Source organism: Danio aesculapii, chromosome 4 (genome assembly GCF_903798145.1).
Source record: "Danio aesculapii chromosome 4, fDanAes4.1, whole genome shotgun sequence".
Lineage (NCBI taxonomy): Eukaryota > Metazoa > Chordata > Actinopteri > Cypriniformes > Danionidae > Danio > Danio aesculapii.
Genome location: NC_079438.1, coordinates 19,248,139 through 19,264,379, shown reverse-complemented (window position 1 = coordinate 19,264,379; position 16,241 = coordinate 19,248,139).

Here is a 16,241-nt window from a genome sequence, read left to right as displayed (position 1 = left end):
TTCAAGCTTATCCACCATCAAATCTGTCACGCATCTATATATTTATAATTAGGAAATAATTAGATCACAAGTAAAATTATTGTATAGAGAGTTTATACAGGGTAATTCAATGACAAGAGTTCACTTTCATATCTACACAATGCAGAACTTTTAATGTGATTAACCTGCTTCACCTACACCAACTACAGCAGGGGTGGGCAAACTCGGTCCTGGAGGGCCGGTGTCCTGCATAGTTTAGCTTCAACTCTAATCAAACACACCTGAACATGCTAATCAGTGTCTTCAACATCACTAATTATCTATAAGCAGGTGTGTTTGATCAGAGTTGGAGCTAAACTGTGCAGGACACCGGCCCTCCAGGACCGAGTTTGCCCACCCCTGAACTACAGCATTTCTCAGACTTCTTTTTCACTATGGTGTAATTACAGAGGTGGACATTTCACTTACTCCTGTAACTTGTTTTCAACAATGATATTTGTGTCACATATTCATTTAAATAAATGGATCATCATCATGTGCTATCATCTTTATTAATAGCTGCCTGATAGGCCAGATCATTAACTGAATAGGACCGTTTTACATATAAGAAACCTGTTAATAGGTATAGCTGTTCATGCCAATACCAACTTGATAGCCTAAAGCATATTACATGAACAGGACCTGCTGTACATCTCTTAAGACAAATAAGCAAAGGTGTCTATAACAATACATGCTTGATTCCCCAGATCATTACAATCATTAAATCTGAATGGTGCCTTTTCACATATTTTTAAAAGCTAGACAACCATTAGTAATTATAGTTCTTCACCAATACCAGTTTAATACCTCATATATATATATATATATATATATATATATATATATATATATATATATATATATATATATATATATATATATTAGTGTGTGTGTGTGTGTGTGTGTGTGTGTGTGGCATTATAGTGTACAATTTGGCATCAGCATCTTTGCTTAAGAAATTAGAAGAAATAAAATATCAGTCCTTAAGAACAGGATGAGAAGTTTAGAGTTTAGAAACATAAGTTTAGAAATATGAAACAGCAGATGGTGTACTGGTGTTCACTAAAAGGGCACACTGTGACTCCTCCAGTTAAAGAAGTTAAAAACTCGGGCGAGTGACTATACTGCACAAATATTAGTAGTTTGGGATGGATTGCTATTGTAAATGCCAAGAAAATGAGACAAACTACATTAAAATAAGTCCTACAGTAGATCCTACAGTCCTAACACAATATTTTATTTTGACACATTGTGTGGCTGCTGTACTTTGTAGATTATTTTGACACATGTAAAATTAGTATTGCACATTATAAGTTAATTAACATGAAGTTATGATATGGCTGTTTCTCACTGTTGATTGTAATGCATTAGCCAACGTTTAATGAATCTTTGTGACTTTAACGTGTTACCTAGACAAAAGTAGACAAAATCAGTCAAAACTAGGCAAAATCAGACAAAACTTAACAAACATAGACAAAACAAAACTAGACAAAACTAAACAAAAATAGACAAAATCAGACAAAACTAAACAAAATGAGACAAAAGTAGATAAATCAGACAAAACAAAAATAGACAAAATCAGACAACACAAAACTAGACAAAAGTAGACAAAATCTGACGAAACAAAAGTAGACAAAATCAGACAAAACGCATCTAGATAAAACCAGAAAAAACTAAAGTAGACAAAATCAGACAAACAAATCTAGACAAAACAAAACCAGACAAAATCAGACAAAAGTAGACAAAATCAGACAAAACGAAATTAGACAAAAGTAGACAAAATTGGACAAAACTAAACAAACCAAGAGAAAACAAAACTAGACAAAACTAAACAAAAATAGACAAAATCAGACAAAACTAAACAAAACGAGACAAAACTAAACAAAACTAGACAAAAATAGATAAAATCAGACAAAACAAAACTAAACAAAAGTAGACAAAATCAGACAAAACGCATCTAGACAAAATCAGACAAAACAAAAGTAGACAAAATCAGACAAACAAAACTAGACAAAACAAAACTAGACAAAAGTAGACAAAATCAGACAAAACGAAATTAGACAACACTACACAAAAGTAGACAAAATCGGACAAAACTACACAAATCTAGACAAAACTAAACAAAAATAGACAAAATCAGACAAAACGAGACAAAAGTAGACAAAATCAGACAAACAAAACTAGACAAAATCTGACAAAACAAAACTAGACAAAAGTAGACAAATCAGACAAAACGAAATTAGACAAAACTAAACAAATCTAGACAAAACTAAACAAACCTAGAGAAAACAAAACTAAACAAAAATAGACAAAATCAGACAAAACTAAACAAAACGAGAAAAAACTAGACAAAGGTAGATAAAATCAGAAAAAAAAATAGACAAAAGTAGACAAAATCAGACAAAACGCATCTAGACAAAAGTAGAAAAAACAAAAGTAGACAAAATCTGACAAAACAAAAGTAGACAAAATCAGACAAACAAAACTAGTCAAAACAAAACTAGACAAAAGTAGACAAAATCAGACAAAATGAAATTAGACAAAACTAGACAAAATGAGACAAAACTAAACAAAATGAGACAAAACTAAACAAAAGTAGATAAAATCAGACAAAACAAATCTAGACAAAAATAGACAAAACCAGACAAAACAAAACTAGACAAAAGTAGACAAAATCAGACAAAACTAGACAAAACGAAATTGGACAAAACTAGACAAAATCGGACAAAACTAAACAAACCTAGACAAAACTAAACAAACCTAGACAACAGTAGATAAAATCAGACAAAACAAAACTAGACAAAAGTCGACAAAATCAGACTAAACGAAATTAGACAAAAGTAAACAAAACTAGACAAAAGTAGACAAAATCGGACAAAATTAAACTAACCTAGACAAAACAAAACTAAACAAAAATATACAAAACCAAACAAAACTAAACAAAACGAGACAAAACTAGACAAAAGTAGATAAAATCAGGCAAAACAAAATGACACAAAATCAGACAAAACAAAAGTAGACAAAATCTGACAAAACAAAACTAGACACAAGCAAACAAAATCAGACAAACAAAACTAGACAAAAGTAGACAAAATCAGACAAAGCGAAATTAGACAAAACTAGACAAAATCAGACAAAACTAAACAAAATGAGACAAAACTAAACAAAACTAGACACAAGTAGATAAAATCAGACAAAACAAATCTAGACAAAAATAGAAAAAATCAGACAAAACAAAACTAGACAAAAGTAGACAAAATCAGACAAAACAAAAATAGACAAAATCAGACAAAACAAAACTAGACAAAATCAGACAAAACAAAACTACACAAAACTAAACAAAACGAGACAAAACTAGACAAAAGTAGATAAAATCAGACAAAACAAAATGAGACCAAATCTGACAAAACAAAACTAGACAAAAGCAAACAAAATCTGACAAACAAAACTAGACAAAAGTAGACAAAATTAGACAAAACGAAATTAGACAAAACTAAACAAAACGAGACAAACCTAGACAAAAGTAGACAAAACCAGACAAAACCAGACAAAACTAAACAAAACGAGACAAAATAGATAAAATCAGACAAAACAAAACTAGACAAAAGTAGACAAAATCAGACAAAACGCATCTAGACAAAATTAGACAAAACTAGACAAAATCTGACAAAACAAAACTAGACAAAAGCAAACAAAATCAGACAAACAAAACTAGACAAAAGTAGACAAAATCAAACAAAACGAAATTAGACAAAACTAAACAAAACTAGACAAAAGTAGACAAAATCAGACAAAACTAGACAAAAGTAGACAAAATCAGACAAAACGAAATTAGACAAAACTTATCAAAATGAGACAAAACTAGACAAAGGTAGATAAAATCAGACAAAACAAACCTAGACAAAAGTAGACAAAATCAGACAAAATGCATCTAGACAAAATCTGACAAAACAAAACTAGACAAAAGTAGACAAAATCAGACAAACAAAACTAGACAAAACAAAACTAGACAAAAGTAGACAAAATCAGAAAAACAAAACTAGTCAAAACAAAACTAGACAAAATTAGACAAAACTAGACAAAAATAGACAAAATCAGACAAAACTAAATTAGACAAAACTAAACAAAAGTAGACAAAATTGGACAAAACTAAACAAATCTAGACAAAACAAAACTAGACAAAACTAAACAAAAATAGACAAAATCAGACAAAACTAAACAAAACTAGACAAAAGTAGACAAAATCAGACAAAACAAAACCAGACAAAAAAAAAAACTAGACAAAAGTAGACAAAATCTGACGAAACAAAAGTAGACAAAATCAGACAAAACGCATCTAGATAAAACCAGAAAAAATAAAAGTAGACAAAATCAGACAAACAAAACTAGACAAAGCAAAACTAGACAAAATCAGACAAAAGTAGACAAAAATCAGACAAAACGAAATTAGACAAAAGTAGACTAAATCGGACAAAACTAGACAAAACTAAACAAATCTAGACAAAACTAAACAAACCTAGACAAAACAAAACTAGACAAAACTAAACAAAAATAGACAAAATCAGACAAAACTAAACAAAACGAGACAAAACTAAACAAAACTAGACAAAAATAGATAAAATCAGACAAAACAAAACTAAACAAAAGTAGACAAAATCAGACAAAACGCATCTAGACAAAATCAGACAAACAAAACTAGACAAAAGAAAACTAGACAAAAGTAGACAAAATCAGACAAAACTAGACAAAAGTAGACAAAATCAGACAAAACGAAATTAGACATAACTAGACAAAAGTAGACAAAATCGGACAAAACTAAACAAATCTAGACAAAACTAAACAAAAATAAACAAAATCAGACAAAACTTAACAAAACGAGACAAAACTAGACAAAAGTAGACAAAATCGGACAAACAAAACTAGACAAAATCTGACAAAACAAAACTAGACAAAAGTAGACAAAATCTGTCAAAACAAAAGTAGACAAAACAAAACAAGACAAAAGTAGACAAAATCGGACAAAACTAAACAAACCTAGACAAAACAAAACTAGACAAAACTAAACAAAAATAGACAAAACCAAACAAAACTAAACAAAACAAGACAAAACTAGACAAAAGTAGATAAAATCAGGCAAAACAAAATGACACAAAATCAGACAAAACAAAAGTAGACAAAATCTGACAAAACAAAACTAGACACAAGCAAACAAAATCAGACAAACAAAACTAGACAAAAGTAGACAAAATCAGACAAAACAAAATTAGACAAAACTAGACAAAATCAGACAAAACTAAACAAAATGAGACAAAACTAAACAAAACTAGACAAAAGTAGATAAAATCAGACAAAACAAATCTAGACAAAAATAGAAAAAATCAGACAAAACAAAACTAGACAAAAGTAGACAAAATCAGACAAAACAAAACTAGACAAAAATAGACAAAATCAGACAAAACAAAACTAGACAAAAGTAGACAAAATCAGACAAAACAAAACTAGACAAAAGTAGACAAAATCAGACAAAACAAAACTACACAAAACTAAACAAAACTAAACAAAACGAGACAAAACTAGACAAAAGTAGATAAAATCAGACAAAACAAAATGAGACAAAATCTGACAAAACAAAACTAGACAAAAGCAAAAAAAATCAGACAAACAAAACTAGACAAAAGTAGACAAAATTAGACAAAACGAAATTAGACAAAACTAAACAAAACTAGACAAAGGTAGATAAAATCAGACAAAACAAACCTAGACAAAAGTAGACAAAACCAGACAAAACTAAACAAAACGAGACAAAAGTAGATAAAATCAGACAAAACAAAATCAGACAAAAATAGACAAAATCAGACGAAACAAAAGTAGACAAAACCAGACAAAACGCATCTAGACAAAATTAGACAAAACTAGACAAAATCTGAAAAAACAAAACTAGACAAAAGCAAACAAAATCAGACAAACAAAACTAGACAAAAGTAGACAAAATCAAACAAAACGAAATTAGACAAAACTAGACAAAAGTAGACAAAATCAGACAAAACTTGACAAAAGTAGACAAAATCAGACAAAACGAAATTAGACAAAACTAGACAAAAGTAGACAAAATCAGACAAAACTTGACAAAAGTAGACAAAATCAGACAAAACAAAACTAGACAAAATCTGACAAAACAAAACTAGACAAAAGTAGACAAAATCAGACAAACAAAACTAGACAAAACAAAACTAGACAAAATTAGACAAAATCAGACAAAAATAGACAAAATCAGACAAAACTAAATTAGACAAAACTAAACAAAAGTAGACAAAATCGGACAAAACTAAACAAATCTAGACAAAACAAAACTAAACAAAAATAGACAAAATCAGACAAAACTAAACAAAACTAGACAAAACTAGACAAAATCAGACAAAACAAATATTGACAAAAGTAGAAAAAATCAGACAAACAAAACCAGACAAAAAAAAAAACTAGACAAAAGTAGACAAAATCTGACGAAACAAAAGTAGACAAAAGTAGACAAAATCAGACAAAACGCATCTAGATAAAACCAGAAAAAATAAAAGTAGACAAAATCAGACAAACAAAACTAGACAAAACAAAACTAGACAAAATCAGACAAAAGTAGACAAAAGTAGACAAAAATCAGACAAAACGAAATTAGACAAAAGTAGACAAAATCGGACAAAACTAGACAAAACTAAACAAATCTAGACAAAACTAAACAAACCTAGAGAAAAAAACTAGACAAAACTAAACAAAAATAGACAAAATCAGACAAAACTAAACAAAAGTAGACAAAATCAGACAAAACTAAACAAAACTAGACAAAACTAGACAAAATCAGACAAAACAAATATTGACAAAAGTAGAAAAAATCAGACAAACAAAACCAGACAAAAAAAAAACTAGACAAAAGTAGACAAAATCTGACGAAACAAAAGTAGACAAAAGTAGACAAAATCAGACAAAACGCATCTAGATAAAACCAGAAAAAATAAAAGTAGACAAAATCAGACAAACAAAACTAGACAAAACAAAACTAGACAAAATCAGACAAAAGTAGACAAAAGTAGACAAAAATCAGACAAAACGAAATTAGACAAAAGTAGACAAAATCGGACAAAACTAGACAAAACTAAACAAATCTAGACAAAACTAAACAAACCTAGAGAAAAAAACTAGACAAAACTAAACAAAAATAGACAAAATCAGACAAAACTAAACAAAAGTAGACAAAATCAGACAAAACAAAATTAGACAAAACTAGACAAAAGTAGACAAAATCGGACAAAACTAAACAAATCTAGACAAAACTAAACAAAAATAGACAAAATCAGACAAAACTTAACAAAACGAGACAAAACTAGACAAAAGTAGACAAAATCTGACAAAACAAAACTAGACAAAAGTAGACAAAATCTGTCAAAACAAAAGTAGACAAAATCAGACAAAACTAGACAAAAGTAGACAAAACCAGAAAAAACAAAATTAGACAAAACTAAACAAATCTAGACAAAACCAAACAAACCTAGAGAAAACAAAACTAAACAAAAATAGACAAAATCAGACAAAACGAGACAAAACTAGACAAAGGTAGATAAAATCAGACAAAAAATAGACAAAAGTAGACAAAACAAAAGTAGACAAAATCTGACAAAACAAAAGTAGACAAAATCAGACAAACAAAACTAGTCAAAACAAAACTATACAAAAGTAGACAAAATCAGACAAAATGAAATCAGACAAAACTATACAAAATCAGACAAAACTAAACAAAATGAGACAAAACTAAACAAAACTAGACAAAAGTAAATAAAATCAGACAAAACAAATCTAGACAAAAATAGACAAAATCAGACAAAACAAAACTAGACAAAAGTAGACAAAATCAGACAAACAAAACTAGACAAAACAAAAGTAGACCAAATCAGACAAAACTAGACAAAACAAAATTAGACAAAACTAGACAAAATCGGACAAAACTAAACAAACCTAGACAAAACTAAACAAACCTAGACAACAGTAGATAAAATCAGACAAAACAAAACTAGACAAAAGCAGACAAAATCAGAAAAAACGAAAATAGACAAAAGTAAACAAAACTAGACAAAATCAGACAAAACAAAACTAGACAAAAGTAGACAAAATCAGACAAAACAAAATTAGACAAAACTAGACAAAATCAGACAAAACTAAACAAAATGAGACAAAACTAAACAAAACTAGACAAAAGTTGATAAAATCAGACAAAACAAATCTAGACAAAAATAGAAAAAATCAGACAAAACAAAACTAGACAAAAGTAGACAAAATCAGACAAAACAAAACTAGACAAAAATAGACAAAATCAGACAAAACAAAACTAGACAAAAGTAGACAAAATCAGACAAAACAAAATGAGACAAAATCTGACAAAACAAAACTAGACAAAAGCAAAAAAAATCAGACAAACAAAACAAGACAAAAGTAGACAAAATTAGACAAAACGAAATTAGACAAAACTAAACAAAACTAGACAAAGGTAGATAAAATCAGACAAAACAAAACTAGACAAAAGTAGACAAAATCAGACAAAACTAAACAAAACGAGACAAAAGTAGATAAAATCAGACAAAACAAAATCAGACAAAAATAGACAAAATCAGACGAAACAAAAGTAGACAAAACCAGACAAAACGCATCTAGACAAAATTAGACAAAACTAGACAAAATCTGAAAAAACAAAACTAGACAAAAGCAAACAAAATCAGACAAACAAAACTAGACAAAAGTAGACAAAATCAAACAAAACGAAATTAGACAAAACTAGACAAAAGTAGACAAAATCAGACAAAACTTGACAAAAGTAGACAAAATCAGACAAAACGAAATTAGACAAAACTAATCAAAATGAGACAAAACTAGACAAAGGTAGATAAAATCAGACAAAACAAACCTAGACAAAATTAGACAAAATCAGACAAAACGCATCTAGACAAAATCAGACAAAACAAAACTAGACAAAATCTGACAAAACAAAACTAGACAAAAGTAGACAAAATCAGACAAACAAAACTAGACAAAACAAAACTAGACAAAAGTAGACAAAATCAGAAAAACAAAACTAGTCAAAACAAAACTAGACAAAATTAGACAAAATCAGACAAAAATAGACAAAATCAGACAAAACTAAATTAGACAAAACTAAACAAAAGTAGACAAAATCGGACAAAACTAAACAAATCTAGACAAAACAAAACTAAACAAAAATAGACAAAATCAGACAAAACTAAACAAAACTAGACAAAACTAGACAAAATCAGACAAAACAAATATTGACAAAAGTAGAAAAAATCAGACAAACAAAACCAGACAAAAAAAACTAGACAAAAGTAGACAAAATCTGACGAAACAAAAGTAGACAAAAGTAGACAAAATCAGACAAAACGCATCTAGATAAAACCAGAAAAAATAAAAGTAGACAAATCAGACAAACAAAACTAGACAAAACAAAACTAGACAAAATCAGACAAAAGTAGACAAAAGTAGACAAAAATCAGACAAAACGAAATTAGACAAAAGTAGACAAAATCGGACAAAACTAGACAAAACTAAACAAATCTAGACAAAACTAAACAAACCTAGAGAAAAAAACTAGACAAAACTAAACAAAAATAGACAAAATCAGACAAAACTAAACAAAAGTAGACAAAATCAGACAAAACAAAATTAGACAAAACTAGACAAAAGTAGACAAAATCGGACAAAACTAAACAAATCTAGACAAAACTAAACAAAAATAGACAAAATCAGACAAAACTTAACAAAACGAGACAAAACTAGACAAAAGTAGACAAAATCGGACAAACAAAACTAGACAAAATCTGACAAAACAAAACTAGACAAAAGTAGACAAAATCTGTCAAAACAAAAGTAGACAAAATCAGACAAAACTAGACAAAAGTAGACAAAACCAGAAAAAACAAAATTAGACAAAACTAAACAAATCTAGACAAAACCAAACAAACCTAGAGAAAACAAAACTAAACAAAAATAGACAAAATCAGACAAAACGAGACAAAACTAGACAAAGGTAGATAAAATCAGACAAAAAATAGACAAAAGTAGACAAAACAAAAGTAGACAAAATCTGACAAAACAAAAGTAGACAAAATCAGACAAACAAAACTAGTCAAAACAAAACTATACAAAAGTAGACAAAATCAGACAAAATGAAATCAGACAAAACTATACAAAATCAGACAAAACTAAACAAAATGAGACAAAACTAAACAAAACTAGACAAAAGTAAATAAAATCAGACAAAACAAATCTAGACAAAAATAGACAAAATCAGACAAAACAAAACTAGACAAAAGTAGACAAAATCAGACAAACAAAACTAGACAAAACAAAACTAGACAAAAGTAGACCAAATCAGACAAAACTAGACAAAACAAAATTAGACAAAACTAGACAAAATCGGACAAAACTAAACAAACCTAGACAAAACTAAACAAACCTAGACAACAGTAGACAAAATCAGACAAAACAAAACTAGACAAAAGTAGACAAAATCAGACAAAACAAAATTAGACAAAACTAGACAAAATCAGACAAAACTAAACAAAATGAGACAAAACTAAACAAAACTAGACAAAAGTTGATAAAATCAGACAAAACAAATCTAGACAAAAATAGAAAAAATCAGACAAAACAAAACTAGACAAAAGTAGACAAAATCAGACAAAACAAAACTAGACAAAAATAGACAAAATCAGACAAAACAAAACTAGACAAAAGTAGACAAAATCAGACAAAACAAAATGAGACAAAATCTGACAAAACAAAACTAGACAAAAGCAAAAAAAATCAGACAAACAAAACTAGACAAAAGTAGACAAAATTAGACAAAACGAAATTAGACAAAACTAAACAAAACTAGACAAAGGTAGATAAAATCAGACAAAACAAACCTAGACAAAAGTAGACAAAACCAGACAAAACTAAACAAAACGAGACAAAAGTAGATAAAATCAGACAAAACAAAATCAGACAAAAATAGACAAAATCAGACGAAACAAAAGTAGACAAAACCAGACAAAACGCATCTAGACAAAATTAGACAAAACTAGACAAAATCTGAAAAAAACAAAACTAGACAAAAGCAGACAAAATCAGACAAAACAAAACTAGACAAAAGTAGACAAAATCAAACAAAACGAAATTAGACAAAACTAGACAAAAGTAGACAAAATCAGACAAAACTTGACAAAAGTAGACAAAATCAGACAAAACGAAATTAGACAAAACTAATCAAAATGAGACAAAACTAGACAAAGGTAGATAAAATCAGACAAAACAAACCTAGACAAAATTAGACAAAATCAGACAAAACGCATCTAGACAAAATCAGACAAAACAAAACTAGACAAAATCTGACAAAACAAAACTAGACAAAAGTAGACAAAATCAGACAAACAAAACTAGACAAAACAAAACTAGACAAAAGTAGACAAAATCAGAAAAACAAAACTAGACAAAACAAAACTAGACAAAATTAGACAAAATCAGACAAAAATAGACAAAATCAGACAAAACTAAATTAGACAAAACTAAACAAAAGTAGACAAAATCGGACAAAACTAAACAAATCTAGACAAAACAAAACTAAACAAAATAGACAAAATCAGACAAAACTAAACAAAACTAGACAAAACTAGACAAAACAAATATTGACAAAAGTAGAAAAAATCAGACAAACAAAACCAGACAAAAAAAACTAGACAAAAGTAGACAAAATCTGACGAAACAAAAGTAGACAAAAGTAGACAAAATCAGACAAAACGCATCTAGATAAAACCAGAAAAAATAAAAGTAGACAAAATCAGACAAACAAAACTAGACAAAACAAAACTAGACAAAATCAGACAAAAGTAGACAAAAGTAGACAAAAATCAGACAAAACGAAATTAGACAAAAGTAGACAAAATCGGACAAAACTAGACAAAACTAAACAAATCTAGACAAAACTAAACAAACCTAGAGAAAAAAACTAGACAAAACTAAACAAAAATAGACAAAATCAGACAAAACTAAACAAAAGTAGACAAAATCAGACAAAACAAAATTAGACAAAACTAGACAAAAGTAGACAAAATCGGACAAAACTAAACAAATCTAGACAAAACTAAACAAAAATAGACAAAATCAGACAAAACTTAACAAACGAGACAAAACTAGACAAAAGTAGACAAAATCGGACAAACAAAACTAGACAAAATCTGACAAAAACAAAACTAGACAAAAGTAGACAAAATCTGTCAAAACAAAAGTAGACAAAATCAGACAAAACTAGACAAAAGTAGACAAAACCAGAAAAAACAAAATTAGACAAAACTAAACAAATCTAGACAAAACCAAACAAACCTAGAGAAAACAAAACTAAACAAAATAGACAAAATCAGACAAAACGAGACAAAACTAGACAAAGGTAGATAAAATCAGACAAAAAATAGACAAAAGTAGACAAAACAAAAGTAGACAAAATCTGACAAAACAAAAGTAGACAAAATCAGACAAACAAAACTAGTCAAAACAAAACTATACAAAAGTAGACAAAATCAGACAAAATGAAATCAGACAAAACTATACAAAATCAGACAAAACTAAACAAAATGAGACAAAACTAAACAAAACTAGACAAAAGTAAATAAAATCAGACAAAACAAATCTAGACAAAAATAGACAAAATCAGACAAAACAAAACTAGACAAAAGTAGACAAAATCAGACAAACAAAACTAGACAAAACAAAACTAGACAAAAGTAGACCAAATCAGACAAAACTAGACAAAACAAAATTAGACAAAACTAGACAAAATCGGACAAAACTAAACAAACCTAGACAAAACTAAACAAACCTAGACAACAGTAGATAAAATCAGACAAAACAAAACTAGACAAAAGCAGACAAAATCAGACAAAACGAAAATAGACAAAAGTAAACAAAACTAGACAAAAGTAGACAAAATCAGACAAAACAAAACTAGACAAAAGTAGACAAAATCAGACAAAACAAAACTACACAAAACTAAACAAAACTAAACAAAACGAGACAAAACTAGACAAAAGTAGATAAAATCAGACAAAACAAAATGAGACAAAATCTGACAAAACAAAACTAGACAAAAGCAAAAAAATCAGACAAACAAAACTAGACAAAAGTAGACAAAATTAGACAAAACGAAATTAGACAAAACTAAACAAAACTAGACAAAGGTAGATAAAATCAGACAAAACAAACCTAGACAAAAGTAGACAAAACCAGACAAAACTAAACAAAACGAGACAAAAGTAGATAAAATCAGACAAAACAAAATCAGACAAAAATAGACAAAATCAGACGAAACAAAAGTAGACAAAACCAGACAAAACGCATCTAGACAAAATTAGACAAAACTAGACAAAATCTGACAAAACAAAACTAGACAAAAGCAAACAAAATCAGACAAACAAAACTAGACAAAAGTAGACAAAATCAAACAAAACGAAATTAGACAAAACTAGACAAAAGTAGACAAAATCAGACAAAACTTGACAAAAGTAGACAAAATCAGACAAAGCGAAATTAGACAAAACTAATCAAAATGAGACAAAACTAGACAAAAGTAGATAAAATCAGACAAAACAAAACTAGACAAAATTAGACAAAATCAGACAAAACGCATCTAGACAAAATCAGACAAAACAAAACTAGACAAAATCTGACAAAACAAAACTAGACAAAAGTAGACAAAATCAGACAAACAAAACTAGACAAAACAAAACTAGACAAAAGTAGACAAAATCAGAAAAACAAAACTAGTCAAAACAAAGACAAAATCAGACAAAAATAGACAAAATCAGACAAAACGAAATTAGACAAAACTAAACAAAAATAGACAAAATCAGACAAAACTAAACAAAACTAGACAAAACTAGACAAAATCAGACAAAACAAATATTGACAAAAGTAGAAAAAATCAGACAAACAAAACCAGACAAAAAAAAACTAGACAAAAGTAGACAAAATCTGACGAAACAAAAGTAGACAAAATCAGACAAAACGCATCTAGATAAAACCAGAAAAAATCAGACAAACAAAACCAGACAAAAAAAAACTAGACAAAAGTAGACAAAATCTGACAAAACAAAACTAGACAAAATCAGACAAAAGTAGACAAAAGTAGACAAAAATCAGACAAAACGAAATTAGACAAAAGTAGACAAAATCGGACAAAACTAGACAAAACTAAACAAATCTAGACAAAACTAAACAAACCTAGAGAAAAAAACTAGACAAAACTAAACAAAAATAGACAAAATCAGACAAAACTAAACAAAAGTAGACAAAATCAGACAAAACAAAATTAGACAAAACTAGACAAAAGTAGACAAAATCGGACAAAACTAAACAAATCTAGACAAAACTAAACAAAAATAGACAAAATCAGACAAAACTTAACAAAACGAGACAAAACTAGACAAAAGTAGACAAAATCGGACAAACAAAACTAGACAAAATCTGACAAAACAAAACTAGACAAAAGTAGACAAAATCTGTCAAAACAAAAGTAGACAAAATCAGACAAAACTAGACAAAAGTAGACAAAACCAGAAAAAACAAAATTAGACAAAACTAAACAAATCTAGACAAAACCAAACAAACCTAGAGAAAACAAAAACTAAACAAAAATAGACAAAATCAGACAAAACGAGACAAAACAAGACAAAGGTAGATAAAATCAGACAAAAAATAGACAAAAGTAGACAAAACAAAAGTAGACAAAATCTGACAAAACAAAAGTAGACAAAATCAGACAAACAAAACTAGTCAAAACAAAACTATACAAAAGTAGACAAAATCAGACAAAATGAAATCAGACAAAACTATACAAAATCAGACAAAACTAAACAAAATGAGACAAAACTAAACAAAACTAGACAAAAGTAAATAAAATCAGACAAAACAAATCTAGACAAAAATATACAAAATCAGACAAAACAAAACTAGACAAAAGTAGACAAAATCAGACAAACAAAACTAGACAAAACAAAACTAGACAAAAGTAGACCAAATCAGACAAAACTAGACAAAACAAAATTAGACAAAACTAGACAAAATCGGACAAAACTAAACAAACCTAGACAAAACTAAACAAACCTAGACAACAGTAGATAAAATCAGACAAAACAAAACTAGACAAAAGCAGACAAAATCAGACAAAACGAAAATAGACAAAAGTAAACAAAACTAGACAAAAGTAGACAAAATTGGACAAAACTAAACAAACCTAGACAAAACTAAACTAGGCAAAACTAAACAAAAATAGACAAAACCAAACAAAACTAAACAAAACGAGACAAAACTAGACAAAAATAGATAAAATCAGACAAAACAAAATGAGACAAAAACAGACAAAACAAAAAGTAGACAAAATCTGACAAAACAAAAGTAGACACAAGCAAACAAAATCAGACAAACAAAACTAGACAAAACTAGACAAAATCGGACAAAACTAAACCAACCTAGACAAAACTAAACAAACCTAGACAACAGTAGATAAAATCAGACAAAAGAAAACTAGACAAAAGTAGACAAAATCAGACAAAACGAAATTAGACAAAACTAGACAAAATCAGACAAAACTAAACAAAACGAGACAAAACTAAACAAAACTAGACAAAAGTAGATAAAATCAGACAAAACAAATCTAGACAAAAACAGACAAAATCAGACAAAACAAAACTACACAAAAGTAGACAAAATCAGACAAACAAAACTAGACAAAACAAAACTAGACAAAAGTAGACCAAATCAGACAAAACGAAATTAGACAAAACTAGACAAAATCGGACAAAACTAAACAAACCTAGACAAAACTAAACAAACCTAGACAACAGTAGATAAAATCAGACAAAACAAAACTAGACAAAAGTAGACAAAATCAGACAAAACGAAATTAGACAAAACTAGACAAAATCAGACAAAACTAAACAAAATGAGACAAAACTAAACAAAACTAGACAAAAGTAGATAAAATCAGACAAAACAAATCTAGACAAAAATAGACAAAATCAGACAAAACAAAACTAGACAAAAGTAGACAAAAATCGGACAAAACTAAACAAACCTAGACAAAACAAAACTAAACAAAACGAGACAAAACTAGACAAAAGTAGATAAAATCAGAC